The following is a 16,435-nucleotide window of genomic DNA, read 5'->3' on the forward strand; positions in this document are numbered from 1 at the left end:
TGTTTGCGTATGGTTGCGTGCGTTATTCTAAAACTCTCTAATATCACGGCATCAATGATTTATTTAAGTGACCTATGTAATGGCTAACATACTGACGGCCAAGAAAAAAATATTCTGACCCTAAGTATGAGACTAATCAGTCGAAATATGGATTCGTGTTCAGTTCCTTGTGCTGCTTAGAATTACTGTTTCCCAACAGGGCTGCCGACAAAAATACAGAAAAAAAATTAAAACAACAATCACTCATTAGTTACTGCATAATGTCGGCTACAACTGTTTTCAGTAACGCTGGGTTTCGCTAGATAAAGTCAATGCCATCATGCTCGCAAGGAAGACCTGTATAGAGGTCCCGCAGTAAAATCCTCTCGTTAACGCTTTGGTGTCCCCCGAGAAAAAAGATCCGCGGCCGTGCACACTGTCAAGAAGAATGACAAGCGAAGCTGGGGACAGTCTAAGGAGCTCACAAAGAAAAATAAATTCGTTTGTAGTTTGCTACTGAGCATTCTCCCTGCCTAATTATTATCTGAGCAGAACGTGGAATTCCTAGAAACTTATTCTAGGGGACAAACATCCTCTCGTAGAAGCCCATGTACTGACAGGAGGCGGGAATTCCGCAATACTTGCAACTTCACTGTGAAGAACGTAATTACGAAAAGTCGATAAAATTCGGCGAACTTTTTAAAATAGTATTAACGGCTCATTCTGACACCGTTTGTTTCGGGATAGTTACAATAAAACAAGAGTCATATCCGGTTTCGGTAACCAGACTCCCTCCGTAGAAAGTTATGTTTTGACAGCAACCGGGAATTCTTTGATGTTTACGAGTTCAATGTGAGCTAACGAATTATGACAAGCAATTGAGCTCGACGTGATGACAGAGTCATTCTTGCGGCCAATTTCAGTAGGATTTTTCTAAGATACCTGCATTAGATTGAGAGCTATACAGAGCATTCTCCACAAAGTTGGCTTCACCGCAACAGTAAGATTTGTCGACGCGACTTTTTTCGACACACCCTGCTTTATTCGACACAACCTATTCTATAATAGCTCCGGTGTACAGATCTCTACTTCTTATTTAAAACATAGATGGCATGTGTTTCGCCCATGTTTCGGTCTCAGTAGCATTGGTGCGCTGTGTATACGTCCATACACGGTTCCCTGTGATCTCCCTTCCCCCGAGAATTTCTCGCGCGGACGACCCGGTAATGGCAACCGCTTTACCTCAGCCCGGCTGCGAATCCCACTCCAGCCGTGGACCTGAGTTGGCCCAAGAAATATTTTAACTGATCGAAGAAATGATGGCTGAACTTATCCTGACAATACCATAGAGTGCATAAAACGCCAAAATCAGTTGTTCAGCTCAGATAAACAACACTCGAGGAAGCTGGCATTCGTAGCGCAGTCTGATGCCTTTGCCTATTTACTGTCAATCCCCGACACACGGATGGGTGCTACAGTTTATCGCGGAGAAGTTTTTATATCCACCGCATGGTTTCATGCAAATTTCTCTTCGTAAGACCAGCTTCAACACTGCCTGGCGACCGTGATATTGCCTATACGTCCTCGATCAACCTAAATGCAGGTATGTTCTACAAGAGGGCATCAGTTAGTGGTAGTTTCTCTGCGCAAGATGACCCTCCGAATATACTATATAGCAACGGCCTGTCCTTTCGCCGTTTATCACCAACACCATACTAACTTACTGCAGGGCGAAGGACTCTCCCATCGACCTCCAACCGTCGGTGTCCTGCGCTGCTCGAGCACATTCTTTGCCTTGGAATTTCCTTATTTCTTCTCTCCATTGAGTTATTGGCCTTCCCATTCTTCTATCCCCGTCGCTCGGTATCGAATATGCTACCCCGGTACCCACCGCGGTGGCCTAGTGGCTAAGGCGGTGCGCTGCTGAGCACGAGGTCGCGGGTTCGATTCCCGGCCGCGGCGGCCGCTTTTCTGATGGAGGCGAAAAGCAAAAACGCCCGTGTGTACGAGATTTCGGCGCGCGTTAAAGATCCCCCGGTGGTAAAAATTAATCCGGAGCCCTCCACTACGCCGCGCCTCATCGCCTGCGTTGCGTCGGCCCGGTAAACCCTACAATCAATCAATCAATCAATCAATCAATCAATCAATCAATCAATCAATCAATCAATCAATCAATCAATCAATCAATCAATCAATCAATCAATCAATCAATCAATCAATCTGCTACCTCGGTTTTTCACCGGCTGTTATTGCGCCTAACTACCGAATACTTCACGTTAATTCCGATTATTCGTAATATGGCGAGTTATTCTTCCTTATTCTGGAGTATGTAGTGATAACATTGCGTATAGATGCATGAAAAGTCACTGCCCTACCAGCGAAAAAGTCATCGCCGAGTGCGTGTACTACTGCTTTTACAAACTCGTGCGGATTCGTTCTGTCCCGTAGTACTGAGAAGGTAGCGCAATGTTCTGAATGTGAGGTAAAAGTATCTATGCGGCCTCACACACGCCCGCAGAACTCCACAAATGAGTTGAATACGGCTAACGTCATATTCCTCAAAAAATCGATTAAAACCGAAGAAGAGACGCGACCAACTCAAATCCCAAGGCTTGGTCTAGTTGATAAATTTTATCAATGGGTGCTTTCACTATATTCGCCCACCGACACTTGCTCTCGATCGCATGCAAACATTGCCACGTATTTTTCATCGTTGCTATTCATTCTCATATTTTACGTACAAGACGGAAGGGAAGAAACGTATATCGTGAACTTCCTCAACTCAGTGATCCGCCGTCCTTATGAATTCTGCATCCCTTTATTTGCTTCATTAAAACAGAATTTCGCTCCCAATGGCCGTTGAACACCGTATTCGTCGGTGTTTTTTTAAGACACCCCGATTGCGTGACTCCACCGCGGAATCTGATCTCAGCATACCCTTTTTTTCTTCTTCTATTGGTAATTACCTACTGGCACTACATCTACCGCCAAAAAGAGTTAAGATACAACAGATGGTTAAGAATTCTTACGCACGTTTTTTAACATCAGGAGGTCGTTTTTTGCCGAATAAAGCACCCTGCGGTGATTGATTCAACGCTTTCAACCAATTCGGTGAATCCCTCATTACCGCGATGTCGCCACTGCTGGTGAAGCTTTCTGTCGCGAGATGTCAGGAAAAGTCGTACTTTCGTGAGAAAAACGCGCACCTCAGGGGTTATTTTTGCATACATGGGCCATCAAATGGGTAGTTTTGAAATTTTGTACGTTAACTTTAATTTGCTATGTGTGTCCTTTATTTGCATGCACTTGATAGATAGAGTAAATGTGTTTATTACGAGAAGCAATAGAAAGGAGTCCTCAGTATAAAACCCCTTGAGCTTTTCTAGCCTCAACAGCGCTCAACAACACTCAGGTAGCGTATGAAAGGAAAATTCACTTTCTTTTTTTTTCCAGAGCAGCTAAGCATATATTAAGTTCATAAACGACACACGCATGGTTCATCGGGCAGGCGGGACCACGGAAACACGGTTGAAGCGGGGTTCCTACATACAATTCAGGTCCTGTACCTGGAAAGAAATATAGGCACGGCAACGTAAGAGAACCATATATTCTTATAACCTAAGTTTCAGAATTTTTTTTGGCACTATTCGCTATTCCCGATAGACGCACCAAACCTTAAGATCGAAAAATAATGAAAGCTACGCACTGGACAGAAAAGAAAATATCGAAAGTCTTTTTCCCCTTCTTGTGTGCGTGAAATTCACGACAGCTACGCACCCGGTGATCTACACGCTCCTTTGACGCAAAATTCTTCCCACTCGGCTCCGTCGGCGAGGCGCGTTTCAAATCGAACCGTGACAGCGATGCTTCGCGAACCGTCCCCAGGCGTCAAAGATTCCTTGCGCTTCCGAGCCGGCTACGTATGAATACGTTCAAGCCCGGAGGTTTCCTGAAATCTTCCCGACGCCAGCACTACAACACCGCGCAAAATCAAAGCGGCCAAAACACGCATGCACAACAAATACAAGACAGCCACACAAAATCGTACGAGCAACCTTTCAGAAAAAGTAGGCGCATTTGAATGCGCGCGCCGCGCTGGCTCTCCCACATCGCATGAACGTCGTCGTCGGCGTCGTGATGATATGCTTGCTTCAAAGGCTTTCACGGTGGCGGCGGGTTCCCTCTCTAGCTGCGTATCTCTTTCAACGCCTCTTTCGTCAAAAACATCCGGCATTGTGATGGCTCACTGACTACGGGTTGTTTCGTCTTCCTATTTTTATTTTCGAGCCGCACGAGAATAGACTCAGCTAGAGGGCTGAGGGAAAAAAAGCGTAACATTGGCTGTACGCCCAGCTAGCGAAGTAAACAATTGCACACCAGAAAACACGGAGGGTTCATAAAGGCTCGTCGTCGATCCATTTCCGTGTTCGTTTTGTTGCACTTAGCACCGCCCGGGGCACAATGCGGGGTGCTCTCAGCGCTGGCGTTGGGTAGCCGCGCGTGCGAGCTTTCTCACGTGGTCACGTATTGAGTAAGCGAACGTGACTACTTTGCTTGCATTCCGGACCTTTATTCGTTTTCGCCTCCCTCTAAATCAAAGCAAAACACAGCGGGGCCACGGCAATGTTTGTTTATCCTCGGACCGTATCGTACCACAAAGAAAAGGGAGCAGGATTCCATTTCATCTCGGTCGAGGAAGCCGGGCGTCTTTGTCCTAGCGGCCGACTGAACCCGTCTTGTTTGCCTGCAAGGTTTCTCTCCTGCTTGCCGAACGATACGGCGAGAAAAGAGGTGCGCTCGTACCGCTGTAAAAGTGCCCTGCTGGCAGGTAAAAGGTAAAGTTTGACGAAGTGACAGTCTTTGCAGTGCGTATTTTGTGCCCAATGCACGTTCGAGAGGCTCGATAAAGGAAAAAAAGGTCGGTCGTTGCACATGCGCGACACAGTAGCGAGCATAGATCGGTGTCCGGGTTAAGTAGTAGCTACCGGGAATTTCGATGCAATCGAGCGGATTAATTATTTACGCAGAGCGTCACCCACTAACTTCTCTGAATCGGAAAGCTCCGCGAGAAAAGAGAAAGTACAGTCGGTACTGGTTGGCGCTGTTCGACGAATGTTGTGCACTTCAGGGGGCGTGTTCGTGGAAGGGGTGGCCGGGCGAAGGTGAGTGATGTCGCAACTCGAAAACACCTGATAAGGTGGGGAAAAAAAAGTGACGTGTCGCCCAGTGAGAGAAACAAGAAACACGCCCTGATTCTCGCGAAACCGAAACACAGCAAGTACGACTCGCTCAAGGAAAGAAGAAAGAAGAAACACGAATGTGTAAAAGAAAAAAAGAATACGTGCGGTAACATCGCATTCAATATCTGGTAGCAACTTTAATCATGAAGGATTGAATTTTTTAAGCCTCATTAAGGGACCGATGAAAGCTGTTCGCCAGCAGGATTGGTGTTATGAAAATCGTTATTAGGAAATACTTTCTTTTCCCACATTTGTTCTTTCTTGGCAAGAGATACCCTACTGCCAAAGTTCGCAGCAGTTACGTGATGCGGAACGCGTTCTGGAAGCGCATAAGACATGATCAGGTATTTATGCGCACTGCGTGAAAACATTGAATTTGACTTAGGAGTACCACCTACTAACATCCTAATATTTCACATACAATTTTGACACAAGCTGGCGTCAAATTAGTTACTTAAAACCCTGAAGGGGCCCCTACGCCAATCCTTGTGGCGCGGAAATTTTGCGCTGGAGAAGCTTAGATGCCCGGTTGTGTTTTGACGTACGTACAGTCATGAACGAATGAAACGCGAACACAAAAATTAGAACCAGAATACATAAAAAGCGCGATTTCTTTCCGTGCAAGTGAAATTGTCGCGTGACTTTGTTACAGTAACAAAAACTGAAAATGAGGCTTTCCAAATATACCACTAGCGAGCGATTATTTTATTTCCACTCTCCATATTCTTCAATGTTGCGTTTCTAGCATATATTTTCGTGTTCTCATTTGATTTGTCCATCCCTGTACAGTCAACGTCAAAGCCTGAGAACTTTAGTAGTTTGCTTCTATGGAACCAGAGCTCGTTTCCCCTCACGACTGGAATGAAATCCGCGGGTTCAGGTGTACCAGTGGCACGTCGTAGTATTACAACGTGCGAATAGCCCAGTTTTTCGCGCATCTTGCGTCAACTCCGGAATGCTTTCTCTGCCGTGCGCTAAGGTAGAAATGCTGGTTTGTGCGGGCGCCTTCAGAACAAACTAGAAGTGTTTGCGAAAGTACGCAATATTTTAATGACGATGTCTTTCTTGGGGTACTTAAACGCAAAAAGTTTGGTCTGTCTGTCTGTCTGTCTGTCTGTCTGTCTGTCTGTCTGTCTGTCTGTCTGTCTGTCTGTCTGTCTGTCTGTCTGTCTGTCTGTCTGTCTGTCTGTCTGTCTGTCTGTCTGGGGGGGCAAATCCGACTGCCACCTGCTCGTGGTCCCCCCTGCCAGCTGGCTGGGCAAAGGCGGTTTCGGCTGCCTAGCTTTGGTCAGTTGCTAACGGCAGCGGTGGGTGGGAGCCAGGTCCCACCCGGGGATGCAAAACCCCAAGGGAGTGGCAGCGACTCCCTGGAACTGTATGGGCCAGTTCCAGCCCCAGAGCCGATGCTGGACGCGGAGGCAGGCCCGGACAGCCTGGGTGGCTACCGAGGTTGGCTCTGGGAACTTGGCATAAAAGCGGTGAAAAAGTTCCTATATTATGGGAACACCGCAGTCACCCCACGCGGGCACGACTGCTCGCTGCCGACACGAAGGTTCCTGGACAACAGGATTCAGGGCCTTCAGTAGGTGCTTATGGTGGCCAATTCCTCTGGCCTTTAGTAGCGAACAGTCTAGTAGGCGCGCACTAGCTGGAACCGACGAAAGAGGGGATTAGTACGCTCTCCTCGCCGAAACTCCTCGTTCTTAGTATTGGAAGTAGGGCGCCGGTTCCTTTCCACTCGGGTTCGCCTGATTACTGCTGCCCGTACGGGGTTCTGGAGGTCTTACCTGGTGGGTAGCAGTTGGCACCGAGAAAACATTAGACGTTCGTCAAAACCTGAGTTACCTCGTTAAATCCCGAAGGCTCTTCCTTTGGAGATAGTATCCAGGTGTACATAGTAATCGACAGTCTAAAAGGTTGCTTATACCATTCTCTCGGACAAGACTACCGGTTCCCGAAACTGAGAACAGGCGAGGACTAGTACCCGGGGTCTGCCGAACGTCTTCTTTAGTACTTGGGGGTTCCGGCCGGTGTTCGTCGAGCGGCTTAGTACCGAAACGGGTCTGGAGGATAGTGTCGCCACTCCTGCTAGGGTTCTCCCTGCTTGCTTCGCTGGTCGGAGCCCAGCTAGCACGGAACCTATTGTGGGGTCCGCCAAATTCCAATTGGCAGTCTGATGCCCATCCTGAGCAATCAGGCCTTTTATAGGAATCAGACCTCGAAGGATTAGATCTAAAATCTCGCTGTCCCCAATCCCACCCAAACTCCCATAACCCATTCCTATATTCCAACTTCCCTTCTCCTTCACCCCAACCCCTTCCGCTGCCTTCCCAGGGGAGATCAGGGGAGTCTCCCCGGGCCCGCTCTCCTGGCTGTGGTGTCGCTTGGTATCTTTTCCCCCTTTTATTTATTTCCACTTCGGTGGTCAAAAACATCTTTTGCCTCTCGGCCAATTCTTTTACATTAATATTGGGTTAAGCCTGTTATACCTAGTGGCGCAGGCTGAGGCATTTAAATATTTTATATTATTTCAAATCTGCCTCACAATATCCATGTCTGTCTGTCTGTCTGTCTGTCTGTGGCTCGATCCAGCCACGCGGCCAAACTGAATATGCGCAATAGTCTTATATACCCACAGACAAATTTAAACGTCTAAGTCCGGGGGCAATCTTCATACTTGTCAACATTGTTGAACCAGAACAAGATATTGCGCAATTATAAGGCAGAAAATCAATACATGAGTAATATTTGCAGGGTTGCTTTGTTACAAAATTCATGGATGCTGGGTTTTCGCGATAGCAAATGAAATACTGCATCAACTGCAGTAAACCGTTGCCTGCTGTTTCCCGCGCTACCTGGCGGCATTGAAAAAAATCAAACGGCTACAGCAGCAGAACGTTCTACTAGGTAGGTTTCACGTTCAGCTTGGAACGCTCATGGAGTACGGAAACGTGGTTCTATAAACGTTGTAGTAGAGGCCTCTATTCACGCGCGTCTCCGCCGTACGGCAGCGCTGGCATATCGGAACCCGTCTTGGAGCAGTGGAACGCGGTAAATTTAAACTTACTTGAGCAAACCTCTAGCGTGTTATCTTGGGAGGAACGAGACGGGAGTGGAACACCATAAGAGGCCAGCGGGAAAGAGAAGGGAAACATTTACTTGGCAGGAACGCCAGTCGACTATCGTCTTTCGTCGACATCTGAAACAAAAGCAGCAGATACGCGGCCATTTTTTCGAAGGATTAAGCCGATATTAGGATTGAAACGTGGACTACGGGGCCGTTATTCCTCTTTTGGCCGCTGGAGAAGAGGTTGGCGCTCCCTAGGCGACGCGAAAACTCCACTGGCGCTTCGTTCTTAAAGTGTGCGACAGAATAGCGGGACACGCGACTGCAAGGGACGTCACATTGTGAGGCCAGCCGGTTGAGCAGGACACGCGAAAACAGAATGCAGCGAGTCTCACCTTTGGAAAGTGTGCAGTTAAAAAAAGAAACTACCGCTACACTAGCGTACACATGACGTCAACGTGCACAGAAAAAATTGCTGCGACCTAGCTCAGCTAGATAGGCAAAGCGAAAGCTTGGCTTAGCCTGTTAATTCTTGGTTTCACTTGGTTAACCTTTGATTGATTGATTGATTGATTGATTGATTGATTGATTGATTGATTGATTGATTGATTGATTGATTGATTGATTGATTGATTGTAGGGTTTAACGCGCCGACGCAACGCAGACGATGAGGCGCGCCGTAGTGGAGGGCTCCAGATTAATTTTGACCACCTGGGGATCTTTATCGTGCGCCGAAATCTCGTACACACGGGCGTTTTTGCTTTTCGCCTCCATCAGAAAAGCGGCCGCCGCGGCCGGGAATGGAACCCGCGACCTTGTGCTCAGCAGCGCAACGCCTTAGCCACTGGCCACCGCGGCGGGTAACCTTTGATTTATCTGCAAATATTATACTATTCGTCCAAAGACTATCTTTGCTTATGGTTGTTATCGTCATTCCGGCGTTTTCATAGCCGAACGGCTCGACGGGCGATATTCGCGGGGTGGTTAGACGGCGCTTGCCGACGATGGCTGAAAGCCTCCCGCTCCTGCACAATACTCAAAGAAGACGGGCCGGCCTCGCTCTCATTCATGACCGCGCTCACATGTGCGTGGCGAGTGACGTGGTCAGGCGTGAACCAGCTTCGGAGAACGCATGCGCCAAGCCGGCAGGGGCGGTGGAAGCCGTGATCGAGGCCGTTGGCGGAGCTTCGCCCGGCGAGTACCCGTGATGCCTTGCCAAGGGTACGTCATCGCTGCGGTCAAATGAAGGTCAAATTTACCGCGACGGCGAAACCGCTCGACGAGATCGCTTTGCTTTAAAAATAGAGGCATCGTGCTGTTCAAGCACCCGCACAACATTCCGCTTGCTTGAACATTGTTCGCCTGACGATGCGTCGTTGTTACCAAAATAGCCCGCAAAATGACGTGGGACTGCTCGTATGCTGTTGGTTTTGTATATTGTTTTGCGTTGCAAAACTGTCCTTGTTTGGATTTCCATTTTGTTTCTCCAAAACAAAAGTTTTTCTAGCATTCTGTCAAAAATAACTTCCAGCCCATGCGTTGATATTTCGTGCTCACTACAATAACCGTATCGAGGAGCTCTTTAAATTCGCACAAATAAGCAGACCCATTGGGCTACGCCATTACCTTCTTTTCAAGTAACATCGTGAGCGGTAGGGTTCTTTCTTTGCTTTCTCTTAAATGGGCTGCGGATAAAAAATGTATCCTTGTTTATTCTGAATAAACTAACCTTCGGGGACTCGCTCAACTTCATTTCAGCTACCAAATACGTTTTTTTTTTGTTGCAAAAATTACAAGAAATATTGAACAAGAATTCGGTCACTTTCGCGATGGAGATGCGAAGACTGACGAAACAGCCAAACTGGTGGTCTTCATAAGCTTTAACTTGGCTTTTCTTAGGTCTGAACATTTCTTAAGTGAAATATTGTTAAAAAGCGAAGCTTCCTGCACGCAGGATTTAAATCAAGCTCTACAATTCACCCTCCTCAAGTTCGAAATCCAAACTGCCAAAGTCCGAAGCCCAAGTCTGCTTCAACTCAGCCAAAGTCCAGAGCCAACGCCAGTGCCGCTAACCGAAAATAAATGCTGTGCGCCCCGAATGCGATGATAGCGCAATTGGATAGACGCCGGTTTCATAACGCCAGGGACCCAGGTTCGGTTCCAACTAGGGGAAGCGTTTTTAGATGCGAAGCATCTCATGCTCCTGGCTGTGTCCCTACCTCCCTCGTTGTCGTCGTCCGCACTCTGCTGCGCATGCGCGTCTTTTCAGCCCCGTCAGCGTTTGGGGTGACGTCAGCGCAGCCCACTGTAAAAAGAAATACTTAGCTGGCGCCCGTTTGCGATCCCACGACTCTCTGGCCGCAACGTATGTGGCGCTCTTCCCGCTGCGCTACAAACCAAGACGGGAGCATGTGCTACGAACGCGCCTTATGTCCTTCACTCATTGAAACTACGTCAGGAAGCTACTGATACAACGAAGGCACGCGAAGCTGAACGTCAATGGTAACGACAAACTGAAAGCTAATGGGAACTTCAGTCGACCCCATGGCTGCTTCGCATACTACTCAAGGTTCCCCTGCTGGAAGATGGTGTAATTTTTTTCGTGAAGCGCGCACTCTCCACACCTGCTCATGGGCCCCTTGCCTCCTCGCTACTTTTTGTCGCATTTCTTGGCCTAGCATTTTCCTCCTCTCGACTTCGCCGAGCGGAGTTTCTTGTTAACAATCCGCACGGACAGAGCTCACGCTTGAACAGCTTCGCTGCTAAAACTCGAATTCCGCGCTTCACGATGTCACTACTGACCCAACAGAGGTTACGCTAATACATAGTTATCAGTAGGTTAACGGCGCGTTATAATTTACGCGATCGGATCAAATGTAACTGAAGGCACCACTACAATCGCACAGTCACGTGTCTTGTCGGTGGCTTTGGTCGGCAACCGCCAGTCGCGCAAACAAGATTCCATGATGATGATCGTGTTTTATGGCGCAAGGGCTTCTAGGCCAAAGAGCGCAAAAAAAAAAAGAGCGCGTTGTGTCGCAGGTGACTTATATGCGTGCTTTTGTAAAAAGATGGTTATGTGGAATTGGTGTATAGGGCCAATAACTAATCACTAAAAAATGAGTAAAACCTAGCTGAGAGCACAGAAAAACATTCGGGCTTAAAAAGCAGGGTGCCTCGCGCAGAGATTTTGCCTACCAAAAACAGGATAAAGTACCTGAGTGTCACGGGATTTACCTCAGCTCCGTCCTCAGTACTGATGGACAAGCTGTGGTTATGCGTGATAAGAAATTTTCCTTTAAAAATCAACATCAGCCAAGTAGTCTAATACTTTTTTTGTAATTGATTATTCTTTCATCCGAGCGAAAGTGCGCCGGGTGCAGTGGTATGTGTTGTGTGTATATACTGGCGAAGTGTCTCTGTCGGATTGTTTCGAGTGACTCACATTCAATTAGGATATGGAGTACAGAAAGATATCCTCCACATTTGTCACATGTTGGTCGCCGTGTTCCATTCAAGAGGTATCCATGTGTGCAAGATTCCGTGACGTCAAAGAGATTTCACCACAAGCGGGCTGGGAAGTCACCACTGCTTTACCTGTCCTTCCTAATATCTAGATTAATGAAGACGATAGTTTTTCTTGGGCAACTTAAACGCAGCAAGTTTGGTCTGTTTATGTGTCTGTCTGTCTGTTGGTATGTGACTCGATTCAGCCACCCGGCCAAAGTGAAACAGGAGCTACGCAATAGTCTTATATACCCAGAGCCATATCTAAACATCTAGCGCCGGTGGCTATGTTCATGCTTGTCAATATTGTTGAACAAGATCAAGACATTACGCAAATACAAGGCAGAAAATCAATACATAATTTTTATTTGCAGTGTTTCTTCATTTTAAAAATTATGGACGCTTGGTTTTTGTGATACAAATGAAATTCTACATGAACTGCACAAAACAGTTGCCTGTTGTTGCCAGCGCTATACAGCTCCTGGCCAGCGGCATTTCAGAAATCAAACGGCAACAGCAACGAAAGGATCCACTAGATATGTTCTACGGTCTGCTTAAACGCTCGTAGAGCAGGACAACGGGGTTCTATAAACCATATAGTTTCTTACTATACCACACTTGTGAAATGCCACCACAATCCCTCATACCTTGCACAATTGTGGATTGGAATGCCCTACCATCTCACATTGTAAATTTAACTGATCCGACCAAATTCGAAGAACTTTTACAGACTTACTTCGCATGTTAGCTTTACTAATAAAGTGCTTTTATAGGTTGAGGAGCCCTTTCAAGATTTTTTGGTTTCTTTTCCTTCTTTCTTGCTTTCTTTTTCTTTTTTTACCTCGCATCCGCTTGTATTTATTTGTTTGCCTATTTACGTGCTGTTAGTAATGTTTTTTTCATTCGTTCTCGATGTATCCCGCCTCCTATGTAATACTCTCCTTGTGAGGGCCTTTAGGGGTATTTTTGAATAAATAGAATTATGAATAAATATACTAAATAACTCTACGCTATAAACGCTAGAATAGGGTGCCTCGATTCACGCGCTTCTCTGCCGAATGGCAGCGCTGTCATCAAGGCATCCGACTTGGAGCAGTAGAACGCGGTAAACTTAAATTGTCTTAAGGAAACGTCTAGCGTATTATATTGGGAGGAACGTACGGGAGAGCAACAGCATTAGAGGTTAGCAAGAAAGAGAAGGCAGGCATTTACTTGGCATGGACGCCAGTTGAATATCGTCTTTCGTCGACATTTGCAATGAAAGGAGCAGAAACACGGCCACTTTTTTTTCGCTTCAAGTTTCTTTATGAAATTGGTGTCATTGTAACTAGAACCCGTCTTCTCAGAGAACCAACCTTGTTTTTTGTCTGCATGGCCCTTTTAAAGGGTCTTTATAGCAGCTATTCCAAGCTTGGCCGCAGTTCTTAACTTTCGAAGGACGAGTGTAAACGCACCGCCCAGAAATAACACTAAGAAATGCGTGTGAAAATTTCCGAATTTCACGAGTCCGCCTTTGAACACTATTGATGGCACCTTTATTTGCCTACGGTTATCAGAATTACCACATGTCTTCTGAATGCACACCGTATACCTTTCGCTCACGGCGTCTCCTTGGACTACCGAGGGTTCGCCGCTGCTCCATTTGGACATTTTTTTTCGAGCCACGCGAAATTAACTTACCTGAACAAAAACAGCTCGCGCCATTCGCCTTACATCGAGAGCGCTTACCCATAAATCTTACCTCTGTCGCGGAAAGCGATTACCCACGTAAATTTTTCTCGCCAATGATGCGTTGGTGTTATTACTGTTCTTTTTTTTTTTGCGGGAAGCAGCCGGGGTTTGCGGTTTACTGCTCTACTCAGAAGTGCAGACGTCGAGGAAACTGAACAGGGAAAAGTGAAGAAGAAATCAGACGGCAAGCACAAGGAGAGACTTATCACCGAAGCTGGCGAGCGAACGACAAAAAAACAAAAAAAAACACGCGTTTTGTGCAAAAAGGAGAAAAGAAAAAAAAAAGGCAGGAAAAAGAGAAGGGAATCAGCCGAGCTCTGATTCCAATTACGGCTTGCCACGTGAGCGTACACTCGGTCTGCGGCCTGCACCGTAGGCTGCCCTGGCGACGCATATAAATTAGGTTTGTGTGGTACGCGCCTAATCAACCTAATAAATAAACGACCCTCTGGTTGCTCACCGGAGGATAAAGCCGCTGGCTAGGGAAGCAGGCGGGGGAGAAAGCGAGACGGGTTCGGCGAGTAATGAAAAATAAACAAGGACGGAGCGAAGGCGAGGAAAACGAGAGAGAGAGAAAGGAGGAACTACGCTGGTCGGGAGTGCGGAGAGGAAGGTGAAATGTAGGCGAACTTAAGGGGCAGCAACTTGCAAAGTTCTCTAGTACTCTCCCCAGAGGTGGTGTCCATGGTGGAGTACGTGCAGTGACGTGTGCATTCGTGAGCACGCAAGCCAGGGATCCGTAAAATTAGAACCTCCAAGACCCGTGTCCAACGAGGAAAAAAATAACAACATTGTGGGAAAGGTAGGGAGCAAGGGCAAACGAAGATGTAAACAAGGAAGTAAACAACGATTTAGCACAGTAATTGTTCCTGAGAAGAAAAAAAAAAGTAGTAAGACAAAAAAAAAAAAAACACGTTGAACAAGCCATTAACCCCGCTTTCAGCATTCCGAACTCATGCGAGCTTTGTTCCTATGGTGGCTTTCGGTTTGTTTGATTTGATAAACGCCGGGAACCGGTATACACCCGAGTACGGATTTCTGGGCTAGTTGGTGATGCTTTGACGAAAAATTCATAGCGCATAAAAACAAGGACAGAGAAGAGGAGAGACAACACGGAGCGCACTTTCAACTCTTTTTTTCGGTATACACCCGGTGGGCAGGGAAGCGAACCAGGCCATTGATTCTGCCTATCATGCAAGAATGGCGACAACCGATAATTATTTCGGTATCGCAATCAATGCAACACTCTTACGTGGCTTCGTCTTTTGCTTTCATATCGGCGGTCGGGTATACCTTGCAACTCCATCCCCATCTCTTCGTCCCAAAAAATTGATTGATTATGAGGCTTAACGCGTCGACGCTACACAGGCTGGGGATTAATTTTGAACTTCTGGTGATCTTTAGCGTGCGCCGATCTCCGGAACACACAGGCTTCCCCCCCAAAAGAAAAAAATGTTTTTGTACAGCTGCATCCTAACTGACGTTCCTTCCACTTTTTAGTTCCCCCCCCCCCCCCCCCCACACCCCGAAAAAAACCCAACAAACCGAAGAAATGTCATTTAGATTACGGGCACTGTATTACGCAGTTTAAAACTTTAAAATGTTTTTTTTTTCTTTACCTATTTTTCTATACTAATTATGTTGTCCCCTTACTGTTTATTTTCTGTCCCCGCTTATACATGATCGCAGTCAGTCACGCATTCAATATTTTTCATGAAAAAGCAATAAATTGCCCATTTATCGAAAAGCCGGTGTCGAAGACGGAAACAGTGTAACGGCTTCTAACCTACCAGTCTCGAAAGCGTTCCATAGCACTAGACGTTCCACATCGTGAACGTAAGCTCGGCGGCTGCGAAAGCTAGTCACCCAGCACACCGAAGATGATTTAAGGGAGTGGGAGAGCGCAGGAAAATAAGCCAACCCACAGGCAGCGAAATTCCCCATCGTCGTCAACTCCCCCTTTACGTGGAGGCTGGAACTAGCAAAGGTACAGCCACGATAAATTTGAAGGTGACCACTGCAGCTTCAATGAGTAGGCTTTTCTAGCTGCATGAGGCTGTTTTCAGAACTTTGAAGATAAAGATAGCGCTGCCTGCTTCCCTCCGAGCCTCTTGCATGACACAATCATGATACAACCCGTAACATGACCCTGCTGCTTGTTTCTTTTCCACTCGAGTGATCACCTTTAATTTAATCGCGATATAGTGCCCAGGAAACAGAAACAAGCTGTTTTAAAGCGTGAAGGCGGAAGCGGATAGAAAAGCTAATCGTCCCAAGCACCAAGCGGGCGAAGCCTTTCGACTACACCAGGCGGAGGCAAAGCGTCTTAGGTGTGCTACTGTACATTATTGCTAATCAACCAGATTTAGGGGAAATCCCCAAGATTGAGTAAGCTTCTGCGAAGGAAATTTTGACAGCCACCTAAAGGCCGTACGGATGCATCAGGTGGATGTCAAACTTTCCTTCACATTAGTGCTGCCACATTCAGAATCGCAAAGAAATGCTGAGCTGTTCTGAAAATTTTTAAAAGGTTTTTTTGTCAGTGCTTTCAAGTTGGCAGTAAGCCTCCTTGTAGAATGAAATATAAACGTACGATAATACGTTTTGTATTGCGGTGCACTTGTGGTCGCATTCACTGCGCACTCTTATAGCGCGAAAATCTGAGCTATCATTCGAAGAACTTGGTTTGTATCACCCTGAGCAATCACGTCAATTTTTCAGAGTGAAAGCTCTACTAACCTACATCTTTCAAGGTAATTCATCGCGTCGCAATGACTTCCATCTGCAAGCGCGAAAGCTGCGTCTTTCTTTCTTATCGCTTCGCTTACTTCTAGTTGCGGCGCTGCTGCGGTACCACTTCACTAGGCGAAGGTGCAACGGCTGCTTGGCCGGCGCTTGATCGCCCAGCAGC

Source organism: Haemaphysalis longicornis, unplaced genomic scaffold (assembly GCF_048455015.1).
Source record: "Haemaphysalis longicornis isolate Haplotype H1 unplaced genomic scaffold, Haemaphysalis longicornis Haplotype H1 scaffold_3, whole genome shotgun sequence".
NCBI lineage: Eukaryota > Metazoa > Arthropoda > Arachnida > Ixodida > Ixodidae > Haemaphysalis > Haemaphysalis longicornis.